At 44.5% G+C, this 19,889-nt stretch overlaps 1 non-coding gene across 1 annotated transcript; it reads right to left on the reverse strand.

The window, feature by feature from the left end:
* Positions 1–632: 632 nt before the first annotated feature.
* Positions 633–705, reverse strand: TRNAK-CUU (transfer RNA lysine (anticodon CUU)). The gene has a single exon. It is a non-coding gene; the product is annotated as a tRNA-Lys (tRNA).
* Between the last annotated feature and the right edge of the window lie 19,184 nt (positions 706–19,889).

The raw sequence follows: 19,889 nt of genomic DNA on the forward strand, positions 1-19,889 counted from the left end.
GGCTATTATTAATAGGAGCAGTGAACTGGTCACTGACAACACTGAAAACACCTCATCACCTTCTTCACCTGTGTCTTTACCAACATCGTTGGATCCCAGGTGTGCTAGTTTGAAGCAAGCTGGAATGTTTTGGTAGAAGAATTAGATAATGGGCAGTGAAATGAAAAACAATTGTGTCTACTTCTCTCACAGTCACGCTGAGAACTCTGGGAAGAAGAAAGACTTTTTCTCCATTTTGTTTCTCACTTTTGCTTTTGCCTTAGACCTGGTCACATCTCATTAACCCTGCTCCTACTAACCTTGCTCCTTAACCTCTTGGCTGCACCTCTCTTCTTCCTGAGAACTGGGGTAAGGTTAAGAGGGCCGGGGGGAGGTGTTGGGGTGGTTTGAGAGCCCCTCCTGGGGACCCAGGTTTCTGGGAGGGGAGTTGTGCTTTTGTATTGTTTATCCTTTGTATATTTCTGTATATAATTGTATATAACTGTATATATTGTAAATAGCTGCTTGTAAATTCTGCTAGCTGTAAATAAATTGCTTCATCTATATTCCCAGAGGCCGTCTGAGTTAGCTGGGGCAAATACAAAGTGTGGGAGGGGCGGGGTAACCCCTAAACCATCACATTTTTTTATTGGCGCCCAACGTGGGGCCCGAACCCACGACCCTGAGATTAAGAGTCTCATGCTCTACCGACTGAGCTAGCCGGGCTCAGTCATAAAAAAATGTGATGGTTTAGGGGTTACCCCGCCCCTCCCACACTTTGTATTTGCCCCAGCTAACTCAGACGGCCTCTGGGAATATAGATGAAGCAATTTATTTACAGCTAGCAGAATTTACAAGCAGCTATTTACAATATATACAGTTATATACAATTATATACAGAAATATACAAAGGATAAAAAATACAAAAGCACAACTCCCCTCCCAGAAACCTGGGTCCCCAGGAGGGGCTCTCAAACCACCCCAACACCTCCCCCCGGCCCTCTTAACCTTACCCCAGTTCTCAGGAAGAAGAGAGGTGCAGCCAAGAGGTTAAGGAGCAAGGTTAGTAGGAGCAGGGTTAATGAGATGTGACCAGGTCTAAGGCAAAAGCAAAAGTGAGAAACAAAATGGAGAAAAAGTCTTTCTTCTTCCCAGAGTTCTCAGCGTGACTGTGAGAGAAGTAGACACAATTGTTTTTCATTTCACTGCCCATTATCTAATTCTTCTACCAAAACATTCCAGCTTGCTTCAAACTAGCACAATCCACCCCTTGTCTACTTCGCTCAGAGTATCGCTGAGAATTTTCCAATCTAATCTAAACCAATATTTACACTAAAACAATATATACAAGTTCAGTTCACACTTCAATCAGATGTAGGTGATTCAAAAGCTCAGAACAGGGACTCCCAGGTGATGTTGGGTTCGTGCTCACATACTGTAGATTCTATCGTAGATTCTCTCAGTGTTGGGCGCCGATGTTACCTAGAACAGAAAACTCCTAACAGCTTGAATTTAAACTCTCTCAGCTAAGGTTAAATTTCTCTGTGGAATACACTGGATTTCACCATTCTCCTGCATTACCCAGTATGTATGACCAGGACCTTCAGCAGAAACCACCCCTCGGACAGGTTTCCCTTCACCCGAAGGAGAAAATACCCAAACAGTTTTCCCTAACAGATTCTTCTCACGTACAACAGGAACTTTATCACCGTCTACTGTTTGGACTAAATCTGATTGTGCAGGTCCTGCTCTGTTTACTGAACCTCTACTATTTACCAACCAAGTAGCTTGTGCTAAATGTTTGTCCCAGTTTTTCAGAGTTCCACCCCCCATGGCTTTTAGGGTGGTTTTCAGCAAACCATTGTAGCATTCAATCTTCCCTGAAGCTGGTGCATAGTAGGGTATGTGATAGATCCATTCAATACCATGCTCTTTGGCCCAGTTTTTTACAAGATTATTCTTGAAATGAGTGCCATTGTCTGACTCAATTCTCTCTGGAGTTCCATGTCTCCACAAGATCTGTCTCTCCAAACCAACAATGGCGTTACGTGCAGTAGCATGTGGAACTGGATAGGTTTCCAACCATCCAGTGCTGGCTTCTACCATCGTTAGCACATACTGCTTGCCAGAACGAGATTGAGGTAAAGTGATGTATTCAATCTGCCAGGCTTCACCATACCTGTACTTTGACCATCTATCACCATACCATAAGGGCTTGATTCGCTTAGCCTGCTTAATAGCAGCACAAATGTCACAGTCATAGATGACTTGGGTGATAGCGTCCATGGACAAGTCAATTGACCTATCACGAGCCCATCGGTATGTTCCATCTCTGCCTTGATGTCCAGATGAGTCATGGGCCCACCGAGCTAAGAACAGCTCACCTCGGTGTTTCCAATCAAGGTCAATGTCAAGATCAGAGTTAGTATCAACTTGAGCAATCTTAGCAGCTTGATCTGCCTTCTGGTTATGTTGATGTTCCTCAGTGGCTCTGCTCTTAGGCATGTGTGCGTCTACGTGCCGCACCTTCACTGGAGTTTTCTCCAGCCGTGCATCAATGTCCTGCCATAGATCAGCACACCAAATAGGCTTTCCTTTCCTCTGCCAACCATTCTTCTTCCAGTCCTTCAGCCAACCCCATAGAGCATTGGCTACCATCCACGAGTCGGTGTAGAGGTAAAGGATAGGCCAATTCTCACGTTCAGCCACATCAAGAGCAAGTTGAACAGCTTTTACCTCAGCGAACTGACTGGATTCTCCTTCTCCATCTTTCATTTCGGTAACTCTCCTGGTTGGACTCCAGACTGCTGACTTCCATATTCGCTTGTTCCCAACAAGACGACAGGAACCGTCTGTGAACAAAGCATAGTTCTTTTCCTGATCAGAGAGATCACCATAGGGAGGAGCTTCCTCAGCACGAGTTATTTTCTCCTCTGGAGGTTTGGAACAGTCTGTGCCTTCTGGCCAGTTGGTGATCACCTCCACTAGACCAGGTCGGTCAAGATTACCCATTCGTGCTCGTTGGGTTATCAAAGCCATCCATTTAGACCAGGTTGCATCTGTGGCATGATGTGGTGATGAACCTTTGCCCTTGAACATCCAGTTAAGAACTGGCAGTCTAGGAGCTAAAAGCAATTGTGACTCAGTTCCAATCACTTCAGAAGCTGCTTTCACTCCCTCATAGGCTGCTAGTATCTCTTTCTCTGTTGCGGTGTAATTTGTCTCTGAACCTCTGTAACAACGTCCCCAGAAACCAAGTGGATGACCACGTGTCTCATTTGGAGCTCTCTGCCAAAGACTCCAAGTTGGACCATTGTCACTGGCAGCCGTGTACAGAATGTTCTTAATGTCCGGACCAGATCTCACAGGACCCAAGCCCACTGCATGGACTACTTCTCGCTTGATTTGATCAAAGGCTGCTTGTTGTTCAGGTCCCCACTCGAAATTGTTTCTCTTACGAGTCACATCATGCAGAGGTTTGACAATCTGACTGAAACCAGGAATGTGTAGTCTCCAAAATCCCACCACACCAAGAAAAGAAAGTGTGTCCTTCTTACTGGTGGGAACTGCCATAGTAGAGACTTTGTCAATCACATCCTGAGGAATGTAACGGCGACCATCCTGCCACCGCACTCCCAGAAACTGAATTTCTCTGGCAGGTCCTTTGACCTTGTCTCTCTTAATGGCAAAACCTGCTTGCAACAGAATGTCAATGATTTTGTTACCTTTCTCGAAGACTTCCTCAGCAGTTTGGCCCCACACAATGATGTCGTCGATGTACTGGATGTGCTCTGGAGCTTTACCTTTCTCCAGTGCATTGTGGATGACTGAGTGACAGATGGTTGAGCTGTGTTTCCACCCCTGAGGCAAACGGTTGAACTGGTACTGGATTCCTCTCCAGGTGAATGCAAACTGAGGCCTGCACTCCTTTGCTATGGGAATAGAGAAGAAAGCATTAGCAATGTCTATGGTTGCATACCACTTAGCCTCCTTCGATTCCAGCTCGTACTGGAGTTCCAGCATGTCCGGCACAGCTGCACTCATGGGTGGCGTCACCTCGTTGAGGGCACGAAAGTCAACTGTCAGTCTCCAGTCGCCCGTAGGTTTGCGCACAGGCCAGATGGGACTGTTGAAAGGTGAATGAGCTTTCTCGATGACAGCCTGACTCTCCAGTTGACGAATCAGCTGATGAATGGGCAACAAAGAGTCACGGTTAGTTCTGTACTGCCTATGATGAACAGTTTGAGTTGCAATTGGCACTTCCAGGTCCTCTATGTCATGATGTCCCACAACTGCAGATTCATCAGAAAGTTCAGGTCTAATGGACAATTTCAATTTATCATCCTCAATCTCTACAGATGCTATTCCAAAAGCCCATTTGTGACCCTTAGGATCTTTGAAACAACCTTGTCTCAAAAAGTCAATTCCCAAAATGCAAGGCGCATCAGGACCAGTTACAATAGTATGTGTCTTCCACTCTTTACCAGTTAAACTGATCTCAGCCTGTATCTTAGTTAACTCTTGAGATCCACCAGTGATTCCAAAAATAGAAATGGACTCTGTCCCTTTGCAATTAGATGGCAACAAAGTACACTGAGCACCTGTGTCAACTAAAGCCCTGTATTTCCGAACTCTTGAACTGCCAGGCCACCTAATGAATACATTCCAATAGATTCGGTTCTCTCCACTATCCCTTTCCTCCTCCTGGCTGGAGGCAGGGCACCCCTAATGCTGAACATGGCATGTGGGGTGTACACAATGATTGGTGTTGTTGTGAGAGGAACTGCAACTGTTGGAACAATTGCAGTTGCTCTCAGGAGCTGAAGAAGTGACAGCTACTTTTCTGGCCTTACTGCCTCTGTTTCTGCCACTCTGCAGATCCCTGACTCTCTTTGAAAGAGCTGAAGTAGGTTTACCATCCCATTTGTTCATGTTCTCCCCGTATGTGTCACGCAGAAGTATCCACAGTGACGCACGTGATTGCTGCTGTCTGGGTGGAATTTGTCTCCTCCTGGGCTGGAATTGCCTTGCAGGAGGTGGGTGTCTGTTCCTGACTGCAGAAACATGCACCCATTCAGATGATGCAGGAACGGTATCTTTTACCAGATTGGAAATTGAGGTTTTAAGGTCCTCCTTCAGTTCTTTCATGCTCTCCTGAAAACCATCTTTAAGCTCTGTAGTCATAGTCTTTATGGCACAGATTATACCAGAATGTGACAAGCTATCCTCTATCTGCCTGAGCTGGTCAGTGAATTCACCAACAGTGAAAGATCTTCCATTATCACTCCTTGATAGAAACTTACTGGCCAAGATGTTAGCATTAGGATGAAGGAGCAAGCTTAATCAGCTTCTTCATGAGACCTGTTCCCAAAGGAACATCATCAGGCTCATGAGTGTCATGATCTCCATAAAGCACTTCCTTCACAGCAAACTCCTTCAGAAGCTTAATTCCCTGCTCAACGGTGTTCCACTTCTTGGCAGCCCATGGCAAATCATCCCGGGAAGGATATCTCATAGCCACAGCCAACAAAAGGCGTGTCCACAAGCTAACCCTACCAAGAGGACTTGCCAGGTGTTTGTCCACTCCACTCTCCTTAGTGAGTGGTCCCAGCTGCTTGGCAGACTTGTCTCCTACCTGCAGGGCATTAGCACCAATGCCACGGCATCTCACTAGCCAGCTTAAGATTGGCTCACCTGATTCCCTTGTGTATTCCTTTCTAACTTCCCTGACCTCTCTGAGTGGATCCTTGGAGCCTTGGATGTCATCTTCCTCCTCCTCTTCCTGTTGTTCTGGTGGTGCCAGGCCTAACACAATCTTCCTCATAGCACTCCTAAACTCATGGGAACCATCCTCTCTCCTGGCAGCTAACCTCACAGTGCTCCTCTCACTTGAGTATTGTTGTCTCAGCACATCTACAAGGTCTCGCAGACTAACTGCCTCCTCTTCCTCCTCTTGCTGCTGATCACCAGATGTCCCCTGTCTTACATCCTCCTGCGAACCACTCTGTGTTTTAGCTTTTGCCTTAGCAGGTGCCAGAAGGGCCTGAGCAGCAACAGATTTGGATGTGTCTGCTGGAGGATTTGAATTTTTAGGAGTCTGACTTGGAGGGTTTGAATCCTTAGGAGTCTGACCTGGAGCATTTGAATTATTGGAGGTCTGACTTGGAGCATTTGTATCCTTAGGGGTCTGACCTGGAGCTTGTGAGTTCAAATCTGCCTTGCTTTTAACAGGAGGATTTTGGTTCTGGTCTGCTGGCTGGGGGTTTGAATTGGCTGAGCTGGTGTCATTAGGATTTGGACTGACTGGGCTAGCGTTACTAGCACTAGTGGGATTGTTTGCCTGTCCTCCTGGGATGCCTGCCAACCCTGAGGTGTTTTCATTTTTGCTAGGAACATTCTGATTTTGGGTACTTGCCTGTGCTCCTGAGGCTCCTGCTAAACTCTGTGGCTTGTTTTGGTTATCCTTATCATTGTTTACGTTAGTGGCGGGAACACTGGCTGTGTTCCCAGCACTTGGAGAAGGAGGGGCAGAGGCTGGCAAGGGGGAAGCCGACAACTGTGTTCCCTTGTTTTGCTGTGAAAGAGACTGCTTCTGAGACACAGAATTTTTCCTAGCTCTTACAGAAGCTGGTTTTGAATTTTTCACCAATAATGCCAAAATTAATATGAATATTAAAATCATGAGGCAAATATTAAAAACTGTGAGAAGAAAAACAGTTTTACACGAGCATGTGCCTATACAAACAGTTGGAATTCCTGTCTTAGGCTGAATAACTCTCATTAGAGCCATATTTAAAGCAGAATTTCCATTGATTGTCACATTATTGACCAGAGCTCCTGTAATGTCCTTGGTAATATTTTCAGAGATATTAAAACCAGCATAACCAAGAATAAAATCACCCCAGCTCCAGTACATATCTGAAACCTTAGCTTTAGCCTTATTATAAGACAGATCAATGAAATAAGCAACAATTTGACCTTTTAACCAACTAAATACCAAGAAAACAAAACCAGACCAGAGCAATGCACCAACCAAATACAATAGCTGCTTGATTAGCTTCATCTTAATTCCCAGAGCTAATTTCCACTCACTCAAAAATATCTAGCCCCACGTTGGGAAAGCCAATTAAAAAATGTGATGGTTTAGGGGTTACCCCGCCCCTCCCACACTTTGTATTTGCCCCAGCTAACTCAGACGGCCTCTGGGAATATAGATGAAGCAATTTATTTACAGCTAGCAGAATTTACAAGCAGCTATTTACAATATATACAGTTATATACAATTATATACAGAAATATACAAAGGATAAACAATACAAAAGCACAACTCCCCTCCCAGAAACCTGGGTCCCCAGGAGGGGCTCTCAAACCACCCCAACACCTCCCCCCGGCCCTCTTAACCTTACCCCAGTTCTCAGGAAGAAGAGAGGTGCAGCCAAGAGGTTAAGGAGCAAGGTTAGTAGGAGCAGGGTTAATGAGATGTGACCAGGTCTAAGGCAAAAGCAAAAGTGAGAAACAAAATGGAGAAAAAGTCTTTCTTCTTCCCAGAGTTCTCAGCGTGACTGTGAGAGAAGTAGACACAATTGTTTTTCATTTCACTGCCCATTATCTAATTCTTCTACCAAAACATTCCAGCTTGCTTCAAACTAGCACACCAGGCCACAAGAACAAAAATGCAGGTCAATGTAGATACAGAGAAGAAAATGTTGGTGTGTCAACTATAAAAGGAACTCAACCCACACAAAATTGATGGGCTTAGATACCATAGAATCATAGAATCATAATCACAGAATCAACCAGGTTGGAAGAGACCTCCAAGATCATCCAAGCCAACCTAGCACCCAGCCCTATCCAGTCAACTAGACCATGGCACTAAGTGCCTCATCCAGTCTTTTCCTGAACAATTCCAGGGACTGTGCCTCCACCACCTCCCTGGGCAGCCCATTCCAATGGGAAATCACTCTTGCTGTGAAGAACTTCCTCCTAACATCCAGCCTATACCTACCCCGCCACAACTTGAGACTGTGTCCCCTTGTTCTATTGCTGGTTACCTGGGAGAAGAGACCATCCCCCCCACCTGGTTGCAATATCCCTTTGGGTAGTTGTAGACAGCAATGAGATTCCCCTTGAGCCTCCTCTTCACCAGCCTAAACAACCCAAGCTCCCTCAGACTCTCCTCATAGGGTTTGTATTCCAAGCCTTTCACCAGCTTTGTTGCCCTTCTCTGGACACGTTCCAGCACTTCAACATCTCTCTTGAACTGAGGAGCCCAGAACTGGACACAGGACTCAAGGTGTGGCCTGACCAGTGTTGAGTACAGGGGAAAAATAACCTCCCTTGTCCTACTGGCCACACTGTTCCTGATGCAGGCCAGGATGCCATTGGCTCTCTTGGCCATCCACCCAATGGTGCTAGGAGAGCATTGTTAGGCTGCTCTTCATAATCCTTAAGAATTTATGGACATCAGGATACATCCCTGAAGACTGGAAGAAAGCTAACCTCTGTCATGGAGGGGTTTTCCTTGTTCCTTCTCTGTTAGGGGGAGGTGAGAAATTAATTTGAGGTGTTTTTGATTTTTTATAAAATTATTTATTAAAATTAATGTTTACAAATTTGTATCCCCCCCAACCACTATGAAATCCAGGTTCATATGCAAGTTTATGAAAATAGCTTGGGATATATTTACAGGGATTGATTATTAAATGGGAATATTAAATTATGAACAACTATAGACAGAGAGAAATTCCTTAGGTTTAATGCCTCTTAACAACTCTAGTGTCTGCCCAGCAAGGGCTGAAACTCTGTGTGCTCTTTAGATAGACATAACTTATATTGCAAAAGAATTGAAGCTTGCTTAAAGGTGTGTTGTTCTCAGGTATTAATCATTAATCACCCTCTTGTGATTCTGTCTCAGCATGTGCCCAATATTTGGGTCTTGGTGGAGATGAAGATCTGTCCCGGCTTGCAGGGAATGATAGGTGTTCCCAGTCTCTGGGTTAACAGAATTTCTCTAACCTTCTCTCCTGGTGCGGTCTTTGCCTCGATGCTGCCTTTTCTTCTGGAAGCCATGTGTCCAGGGATGATCGGCTGGCAGGATTCCCAGGTGCAGGAGAAGGATTTGTCCGTGTAGCTTCTGACACGGTCTCACAGCTAGCAGGCTGTGTTCGTAGGTTAGCAGACTGCCTGAGGGTTTGCTGGGCCTGGATCTTTCCAGACTTCCAGTACAGCTGGCAAGCAGGGTCTATGTCTTGCTGCAGGGAGACGAGCTCTGTAGATAAATCAAGATAGCTCTGGCTTAGGCAGGGGGCTCTCGGCTCCCCGCATATGTACAAAGTGCATGCATGAACGTGCTCTGCTTCTCAAAGGGCTCGCAAATAGCTTGACTGCGCCTTGAGATCAATGCATGAGATCTGAACCTCTGTAATGCTTGCAAGTGAGTAAGGCCTGAGCCTGTGTCTAGGCCATGCAAGCAGGTCAGGGTAGCAGGGTGCTGCTGTGTATCAGAGCTGAGCCTGAATGCTCTCAATGCTCTGAACTAATGACCAGAATGAACTGTCTGACCACGTGGTGCTGCTTTGCACCCCTCTTTATAGGCTCTGGGCTGAGATTCGTGGCTCATCTGGACATCCAAAATGACCAATCAGGTTGGCCGTAAGCCAAACCTTGCCCCAATAGGCAGTAGAGACATGCCTGGACCTCCCAATAGGAGATTACCTGGGCAGACCCTGGGTTACACGGGCTGGGCGTGTGTGTGTTACACAACTGGTTTGCTGCCTCATGGGTCCTGGCAGAAGAGCATGTCCAGGCATGTAGAGGCATAGAGAAGACTCTGTTTTGGGGCTGCTGCCCCTCCACCACACACTCCCATCTACAAAAAGGCTTCCAAGGAGGACCCAGGTAGTTATAGACCTATTAACCTCAATTCAGTCCCTGTGAAAGTTATAGAACAAATCCTCCTGGGGCTGTCATAAGCCAGCTGAGGCATGTGACTGGGAAAAGGCAACATGGATTGACCAGGAGCATGTCATCTTGACAAACTTGATAGCCTCATAGAACAAAGTGGCTCACTTGGTTGCAACAGAGTAAGCTGTTGTCATTGTCTATCTGGACTTCTCCAAGTCTTTCAATGTGGTCCCCACAAACTTCTCCTAGAGGAACTGACTGGCAAGATGATCTGTGCAGTGGGTGGGGAATTAGCTGGAAGGCCATGCCCAGAGGGTGGCAGAAAATAATTATTTCTCAATTTGACAGCCAGTTGCAAGACAAGTCCCCCAGGGAACAGTATTGGACACATTGCTGTTTAATATCTTCATAAATGATCTGGATGTTGGGATCTAGAACACCTTGATGAAGGTTGCAGAATCCACCAAAATGAGTGGGGAAGTCGACATTCCAGGAAGACCTGGACAGGCTGAAGGAGTGAGCTAGCAAGTAACTTATAAAGGTCAATGGGTACAAGTGTAAGGTCTGGCACCTACAAATCCATAACCTGGGAATACATCTCAGACTGGGATCCACCTGACAGGAGAGCAGCTCTGTGTAAAGGGACCTAGAAAGCTTGGAAAACAAGCTCAGCATGGATGAACAGAGTGCTTCAGTGACAAAGATTGCCAACAAGATGCTGGGTTGAATCAACAAAAGTATTCCTAGAAGTCATAAAATAGTCATAACCCCACTAATGAGGACGTGGGATTATGGAGTCCTGCATTCAGTTTTGGTCTCTGCTATGCAAGAAAACATGAGGACAAGCTGGAAAGTGTCCAGAGAAGGACCACAACAATGATGAGAGGACTGCAAGACCTGCCATATGAAGAAAATCTGAGAGACCTGGGTTTTTTCATGTTGTGGAGGGCCTGTAGGCCTGAAAGCAGGCCTATTTATGCCTGCTCTGCCTGGACATGTCTCTCTGACTGCACCAGGGGCAAACAAGCACAAAGGGGCACAACAGATCAGGGCCATAAAGTCAGTTGCCCAGGACACCTGATTGTGTAAGTCCCCACACACCCAACTCGGGCCTGCCTGGTGCTGAGCCCATATGATTCCATATATGGAGTCCAGGCCTGTGGCTTTTACCTAGTATGGTAAGGTTTGGCTGACTGCCAACCCGATTGGTCATTCGAGTGGCCAATGAGACCATTAACTCTTGGCCCACATTTAATAAATAGGGGTGCATGGGCTCACGAGTAGCCCTTCCCCACATTATTTGCGGCTCCACCATATGCTTGCTTGCCTGCCTGCCTGCGTACTTCCTTGCAGCTGTATGCCTGCCTTTAGTCAGTGTTAGACCTGTGCTTAGACTGCACAGAATCCTGCCTCTGCACTTGGACATCCTGCCTGCGTACTCCTGGAGAGAGCAGCTAGCAGGATCCAGCAGCATAAGGTCAGACTCTTATTTCCCCTGACGCCAGAGGATTCCAGCCTCAAAGTCCACAGGCAGAGACCCTGAAGAATTGGACACTTGTAATAGGCTGTGACATAGCTCTGGAGGGTGATTACTGATTAATCTGAATTGTGAGTAGATGCCTCCATAATTTCTATTACCTCTGCCATAAAGCAGAGAGCAGCTTTCAGCTCAGCTTTGCTGGGCAAATAGTATAAGACCCCAAGCGGCATTAAGCCACGGGGAAAACTCTCTCTCTGTATATAGTTTCAAATGCTTGCTAGTTATTAATAAGTCACAATATATATATTCCCATAATGTCTTCATAACTGTGTAAGAATCCTTTTAATATTAAAGTTCAGTGGTTGGGGGTGGCGAGAGTTGGAATATTGGAAGTTTAATAAATATAGATATTTTTATAAATATTCTCTCACATTAATTAATTTCTTCCCTCCACCACAACTGGCATATGGGCAATACCCCACTCCGTGACAGTTCAGCCTTGAGATGAGAAGATTTAAGGGAGATCTAATTATCATGTACCAGTATATAAAGGGTGAGTACCCAGGCTCTTATGACTAGATTCCAGAAGAAAAATTTTCACCATGAGAACTGTTAGACATTGGAATATTCTCCCACAGGAAGTAGTGGCTTCTCCTAGTTTTAAGACTTAGCTTGGCACAGTTCTGGGCCATCTCATTTAACCTACACTATTACCTAGAAAGGTTGGACCAGATGATTCTTAGGGTTCCTTCTAGATTAATATTCTGTGATTCTGTGAGTAAAAGGTAAGAGAAAGGAGAAAGATAGAGTCACCGTGACTGGCTGAAGCATTCATTATTGAAATGTTTGTCTTCCAAAATAACTGATACACATAATGATGTTCTGCTTCCTTAGAAGAGGCTGGACATCATCTGATAATGGAAAAGAAAAGATTGTTGACTGTTTTGTATTTTGGTTTGAATTTTTGTTTGTTTGTTTGTTTTAGGTGGGCTTTTGGTGTTGCTTTGCTTATTTTTTTTTTTTTGTTGGTGGTTTGTTTGGGTTTTTCTTATTGTTTACAAAAGTACTCTTTGCTTTATTTAATTATTTTTTTTATCACACACAATACATGAGTTTTAAATCTCATTTTCTCAATTTGTTCTGCTAAGGAACGTAAGTGAGAGAATGGCTTGATGGCCACCAGTGGACAGTTGAGGTCAACCCATCATGATGTTCTTTCCTTTTTTTTTTAAATACTTTTTTTTATATACTGTTTTTTTATATACTGTTTTTTCCCCCCTCAGGTTTCTATATTTTAAGAAACACTGTGTAACTCGTGTTCCTTTACCTCTTGCTCACTCAGTCACCATGCATCATCACAGTTCATAGGTCTCCCTGAGTGATTCTTCCTTGTCTCCCTAGAGCTGCATCCTTCTTCTTAAAGGATGATACATTGTCTTCTCCAGAATTAGTTGTAAGCTGAGGCATCCATTCTCAAAGACAAGTACATTACTGATGAATGAGAGTGTAAAGGTATCAATATTCAAGATGGTTTAATTACCTACTTATCTAAATGTTATTACACCTATGGACAGGAGACGCATTTTGACTTCATTCTATCATCAGTATCAAATTAACTTTTGCAAAAGCCAATTAACTCTGTAAATCATTCTACTTCAATTAGAATAAACAAAGTGTTGAAGGTCTTAATATATTATGAGAAACAAAAAATAAAGGTTTCATGTTTTCTCTTTTCTCTTTTTTTCCTGAAAGACATGTGAAATTATCTGAAAGGAATGCAATAAAAAATCAGGCTAAGTGTCATTGTCATTTTAACTTAATTTGTCAACAGCTAGCTATATGACTCACTTGACAAATCAATTCCAGTTATAGTGAAACTGTGCAATTTCACTTTTATTTAATTAGTTACAACATTATGTTGCCTTTTTTTTTTTTTTTTAATTTTGGTTGCACACCAATGGACCAAAATATAAATGATGTAACAAGGTTAACTATAAGTGCTCAAAACATGCAGGGTTTAGAAACAACAACTCCTTTATTATGCAAAATGATAGAAACAATGCAACCTGTAGGATGGTGTGCTAGTTTGAGCATAGCTGGGAAATTAGATTATAGGCTGTGAAGAGGAAACAATAGTTATCTCTACTTCACTCATAGGCTTGCTGAGATGTATAAAAACAAGAACACAAACATAGATAAGGAAGTTGCTCTTGGCTCTGGCTGCATGCATTTCTCTCTAACCTGCCATCTGCCTGGCTAATCCTTCTGCTTCCTAACCCCGCCTTGGCCAATCAACCAAACTCACCTTGAATATAAGGCAAAGTCTGGGTTAAGGTAGAGGTGTGGGAAGAAGGTGGAAGGGTGGTTGAGAGCCCCTTCTGGGGATTCTGATTTCTGGGAGGAGTGTTGTGTTTCTGTATTACTTTTTAACTTGTAAATTTCTGTATATAGCTGTATACATTGTAACCATCTGCTGGTATATTGTGCTAAACTTTAAATACAGATTCATTCTTCAATTTCCAGTGGCTGAGTCTAGTCTAGGTGATTTTTGAAAGTGTGGGGAGGTGGGTAACACCCAAACCATCACATCTTTATTTTGGTGTCCAATGTGGGGCTAAAAAAAATTGATTGATTGTTAATTAATCCTGGAAATTAAAATGAAGATATTTTGCTTACTGTGGGCTCTTGTGTGGCCAGTTATTGCTTTTTTCTTTACCATTGGATGACATCCAAAATTGATGCCCTTTTGTTTGATCTAGCTTGGAAGAAGATTAAAGGCATGTTCTTTGATTTTAGAGAGTATCTTCTTGCTGGATTGGCTTAAGTATTACTGATGCTGTTATTGAATCTGTTTTCAACAAGTTAGGAAATAATACAACTGCTGGATTTTTTTGAACAGCTTTAATCTGAGTAATTGTGCCTAAAACAGAGCTACCAAATCATTGTGCTGAATTTTACACGTGTGATACAGTGGTATGTTTGTCATGTATGAACTCAGCCCTAATAATTCTGTTTTTAGTATTAATGCTGGCATTATGCATGAGACATTTGAATGTGGCATTTTTAACAAAACAAACAAAAAAAAAAAAAAAGAGACAAGTGCCCTTGCCTAGAGAGTCCAAGACAAGCTGAACAGAAAATTAAAACAATGTTGGTTCTGGGGGAGAGAAAGGAGGGGTGACCGTGTCCACCCCTGCACTTCCTCCCACAGATTCTAGAACAACTATCAAAGTCCAGCTGCTCAAGTCTCTGCTGATTCTTTACCTAGTTCAAATCCTCAGGCAGAAGAAACCCCTAACTCTAAACTAAATTCAAACTCACAGGCCTCAGGTCAGACCCTCAGTAATTCAGACTCACTAGAAGGAACTTCCAAGTCTGTTTCAGTTAAAGTTTTATTGGCCCCAGTTAAGGCAGAAGCTGAAACAAGGCATTTGGTAAGGGGTGATTCAAGAGAGGATTTAGGGGAGGGAGGAAGTTCTTCACCATGAGAGTAGTGAGGCTCTGGAATTGGTTTCCCAGGGAGTTGGATGAGCCCCATCCCTGGAGGTGTTTAAGAACAGGCTGGATGGGGCTCTGGCCAGCGTGATCTAGAATAGGGTTTCCCTGGTGGGCTAGTTTGAAGCAAGCTGGAATGTTTTGGTAAAAGAACTAGATAACGGGCAGTGAAATGAAAACAATTGATGTCAACTTCTCTCACAGTCTCGCTGAGAGCTCTGGGAAGAAGAAGTAAACTTTCTCCATTTTGTCTCTCACTCTTGCTTTTGCCTTAGACCTGGTCACATCTCAGTAACCTTGCTCCCACTAACCTTGCTCCCTAACCTCTTGGCCGCACCTCTCTTCTTCCTGAGAACTGGGGTAAGGTTGAGAGGGCCGGGGGGAGGTGTTGGGGTGGTTTGAGAGCCCCTCCTGGGGACTCAGGTTTCTGGGAGGGGAGTTGTGCTTTTACATTGTTTATCCTTTGTATATTTCTGTATATAATTGTATATAACTGTATATATTGTAAATAGCTGCTTGTAAATTCTACTAGCTGTAAATAAATTGCTTCATCTATATTCCCAGGGTCCATCTGAGTTAGCTGGGGCAAATTCAAAAGTGGGGGGGGGAGTAACCCCCAAACCATCACATTTTTAATTGGCTTTCCCAACGTGGGGCTAGAGATTTTTGAGTGATTGGAAAATTAGCTCTGGGAATTAAGATGAAGCTAATCAAGCAGCTATTGTACTTGGTGGGGATTGCTGTGTGGCCTGTTTTCTGTTTTTTTGTGTACAACTGGATCAAAGATCAAATTGGTTATTTCTTGCTTCATGTAGTTTTTAAGAAGGCTAAAGTTAAGCTTTCAAACATGTTCTGGAGCTGGGGTGATTTTATTCTTGGTTATGCTGGTTTTAGTGTCAATGAGAATATTACTAGTGATATTACAAGAGTTTTTGTCAATAATGTGACAATCAATGGAAATTCTGCTTTAAATATGGCTCTAATGAGAGTTATTCAGCCTAAGACAGGAATTCCAACTGTTTGCTTAGGGACATGCTCGTGTAAAACTGTTTTTATTATCACACTTTTTAATATTTGCCTCATGATTTTAATATTCATGTTAATTTTGGCATTATTGGTGAAAAATTCAAAACCAGCTTCTGTAAGAACTAGGAAAACTTCTGTGTCTCAGAAGCAGTCTCTTTCACAGCAAAACAAGGGAACACAGTTATCGGCTTCCCCCTTGCCAGCCTCTGCCCCTCCTTCTCCAAGTGCTGGGAACACGGCCAATGTTCCCGCCACTAACATAAACAATGATAAGGACAACCAAAACAACAACAATCCACAGAGTTCGGCAGGAGTCCTAGGAGCACAGACAGGTACCCAAAATCAGAATGTTCCTAGCAAAAATGAAAAAACGTCAGGGTTGGCAGGCATCCCAGGAGGACAGGCAAATAATAACACTGCTAATGCTGGTAATGCTACCTCAGTCAGTCCAAATCCTAATGACACCAGCTCAGCCAATTCGAACCCCCAGCCAGCAGACCAGAACCAAAATCCTCCTGTTAAAAGCAAGGCAGATCTGAACTCACAAGCTCCAAGTCAGACCTCCACTAATTCAAACCCTCCAGGTCAGACTCCTAATGATTCAAATCCTCCAAGTCAGACACCTAATAATTCAAATCCTCCAGCAGACACATCCAAGTCTGTTGCTGTTCAGGCCTTTCTGGCACCTGCTAAGGCAAAAGCTAAGACAAAGAGTGGTTCGCAGGAGGATGTAACAGAGGAGACCTCTGGTGATCAGCAAGGAGAGAAGGAGGAGATAGTTAGTCTGCGAGAACTTGTAGATGTGCTGAGACAACAATACTCAAGTGAGAGGAGTGCTGTGAGGTTAGCTGCCAAGAGAGAGGATGGTTCCAATGAGTTTAGGAATGCTATGAGGAAGGTTCTGTTAGGCCCAGTACCACCAGATCAACAGGGGGAAGAGGAGGTGGAAGATGACATCCAAGGCTCCAAGGATCCACTCAGAGAGGTCAGGGAAGTTAGGAAGGAATACTCAAGGGAATCAGGAGAGCCAATCCTAAGCTGGCTAGTGAGATGCCGTGGCATTGGTGCTAATGCTCTGCAAATAGGAGACAAGTCTGCCAAGCAGCTGGGACCACTCACTAAGGAGAGTGGTGTGGACAAACACCTAGCAAGTCCTCTTGGTAGGGTTAGCTTGTGGACACACCTTTTGTTGGCTGTGGCTATGAGATATCCTTCCCGAGATGATTTGCCATGGGCTGCCAAGAAGTGGAACACCGTTGAGCAGGGAATTAAGCTTCTGAAGGAGTTTGCTGTGAAGGAAGTGCTTTATGGAGATCATGGTACTCATGAGCCTGATGATATTCCTTTGGGAACAGGTCTCATGAAGAAGCTGATTAAGCTTGCTCCTTCATCCTATGCTAACATCTTGGCCAGTAAGTTTCTAGCAAGGAGTGATAATGGAAATCTTTCACTGTTGGTGAATTCACTGACCAGCTCAGGCAGATAGAGGATAGCTTGTCACACTCTGGCCTAGTCTCTGCCATAAAAACTCTAGGCACAGAGATAAGGGATGGCATCAAGGAGAGCATGAAAGAACTGAAGGAGGATCTCAGAAACATTACCAATCTGGTAAAGGATACTGTTCCTGCATCATCTGAATGGGTGCATGTTTCTGCAGTCAGGAACAGACGCCCACCTCCTGCAAGGCAATTCTAGCCTAGGAGGAGACAAATTCCACCCAGACAGCAGCAATCACGTGCGTCACTGTGGATACTTCTGCGTGACACATACGGGGAGAACATGAACAAGTGGGATGGTAAACCTACTTCAGCTCTTTCAAAGAGAGTCAGGGAGCTGCAGAGTGGCAGAAACAGAGGCAACAATGTCAGAAAAGTAGCTGTCACTTCTTCAGCTCCCGAGAGCAACTGCAATTGTTCCAACAGTTGCAATTCCTCTCACAACAACACCAATCACTGTGTACACCCCACATGCCATGTTCAGCATTAAGGGTGCCCTGCCTCCAGGCAGGAGGAGGAAAGGGATAGTGGAGAGAACCGAATCTATTGGAATGTATTCATTAGGTGGCCTGGCAGTTCAAGAGTTCGGAAATACAGGGCTTTAGTTGACACAGGTGCTCAGTGTACTTTGTTGCCATCTAATTGCAAAGGGACAGAGTCCATTTCTATTTTTGGAATCACTGGTGGATCTCAAGAGTTAACTAAGGTACAGGCTGAGATCAGTTTAACTGGTAAAGAGTGGAAGACACATACTATTGTAATTGGTCCTGATGCGCCTTGCATTCTGGGAATTGACTTTTGGACACAAGGTTGTTTCAAAGATCCTAAGGGTCACAAATGGGCTTTTGGAATAGCATCTGTAGAGATTGAGGATGATAAATTGAAACTGTCCATGAGACCTGAACTTTCAGATGAATCTGCAGTTGTGGGACATCATGACATAGAGGACCGGGAAGTGCCCATTGCAACTCAAACTGTTCATCATAGGCAGTACAGAACTAACCGTGACTCTTTGTTGCCCATTCATCAGCTGATTCGTCAATTGGAGAGTCAGGCTGTCATCGAGAAAGCTCATTCACCTTTCAACAGTCCCATCTAGCCTGTGCGTAAACCTACGGGCGACTGGAGACTGACAGCTGATTTTCATGCACTCAACGAGGTGACGCCACCCATGAGTGCAGCTGTGCCGGACATGCTGGAGCTCCAGAACGAGTTGGAATCGAAGGAGGCTAAGTGTAATGCAACCATAGACATTGCTAATGCTTTCTTCTCTATTCCCATAGCAAAGGAGTGCAGGCCTCAGTTTGCATTCACCTGGAAAGGAATTCAGTACCAGTTCAACTGTTTGCCTCAGGGGTGGAAACACAGCTCAACCACCTGTCACTCAGTCATCCACAATGCACTGGAGAAAGGTAAAGCTCCAGAGCACATCCAGTACATCGACGACATCATTCTGTGGGGCCAAACTGCTGAGGAAGTCTTCAAGAAAGGTAACAAAATCATTGACATTCTGTTGCAAGCAGGTTTTGCCATTAAGAGAGATAAGGTCAAAGGACCTGCCAAGGAAATTCAGTTTCTGGGAGTGCGGTGGCAAGATGGTCGCCGTTACATTCCTCAGGATGTGATCAACAAAGTCTCTACCATGGCAGTTCCCACCAGTAAGAAGGACACACTTTCTTTCCTTGGTGTGGTGGGATTTTGGAGACTACACATTCCTGGTTTCAGTCAAATTGTCAAACCTCTGCATGATGTGACTCGTAAGAGAAACAATTTTGAGTGGGGACTTGAACAACAAGCAGCCTTTGATCAGATCAAGCGAGAAGTAGTCCATGCAGTGGGCTTGGGACCTGTGAGATCTGGTCCGGACATTAAGAACATTCTGTACACGGCTGCCAGTGACAATGGTCCAACTTGGAGTCTTTGGCACAGAGCTCAAAATGAGACACGTGGTCATCCACTTGGTTTCTGGGGACGTTGTTACAGAGGTTCAGAGACAAATTACACCGCAACAGAGAAAGAGATTCTAGCAGCCTATGAGGGAGTGAAAGCAGCTTCTGAAGTGATTGGAACTGAGTCACTATTGCTTTTAGCTCCTAGACTGCCAGTTCTTAACTGGATGTTCAAGGACAAAGGTTCATCACCACATCACACCACAGATGCAACCTGGTCTAAATGGATGGCTTTGATAACCCAACGAGCGCGAATGAGTAATCTTGACCGACCTGGTCTGGTGGAGGTGATCACTAACTGGCCGGAAGGCACAGACTGTTCCAAACCTCCGGAGGAGAAAATAACTCGTGCTGAGGAAGCTCCTCCCTATAGTGATCTCTCTGATCAGGAAAAGAACTATGCTTTGTTCACAGATGGTTCCTGTCATCTTGTTGGGAGCAAGCGAATATGGAAGTCAGCAGTTTGGAGTCCAACCAGGAGAGTTACCGAAACGAAAGATGGAGAAGGAGAATCCAGTCAGTTCGCTGAGGTAAAAGCTGTTCAACTTGCTCTTGATGTGG

Source organism: Pogoniulus pusillus, chromosome Z (genome assembly GCF_015220805.1).
Source record: "Pogoniulus pusillus isolate bPogPus1 chromosome Z, bPogPus1.pri, whole genome shotgun sequence".
In the NCBI taxonomy this organism is placed as follows: domain Eukaryota; kingdom Metazoa; phylum Chordata; class Aves; order Piciformes; family Lybiidae; genus Pogoniulus; species Pogoniulus pusillus.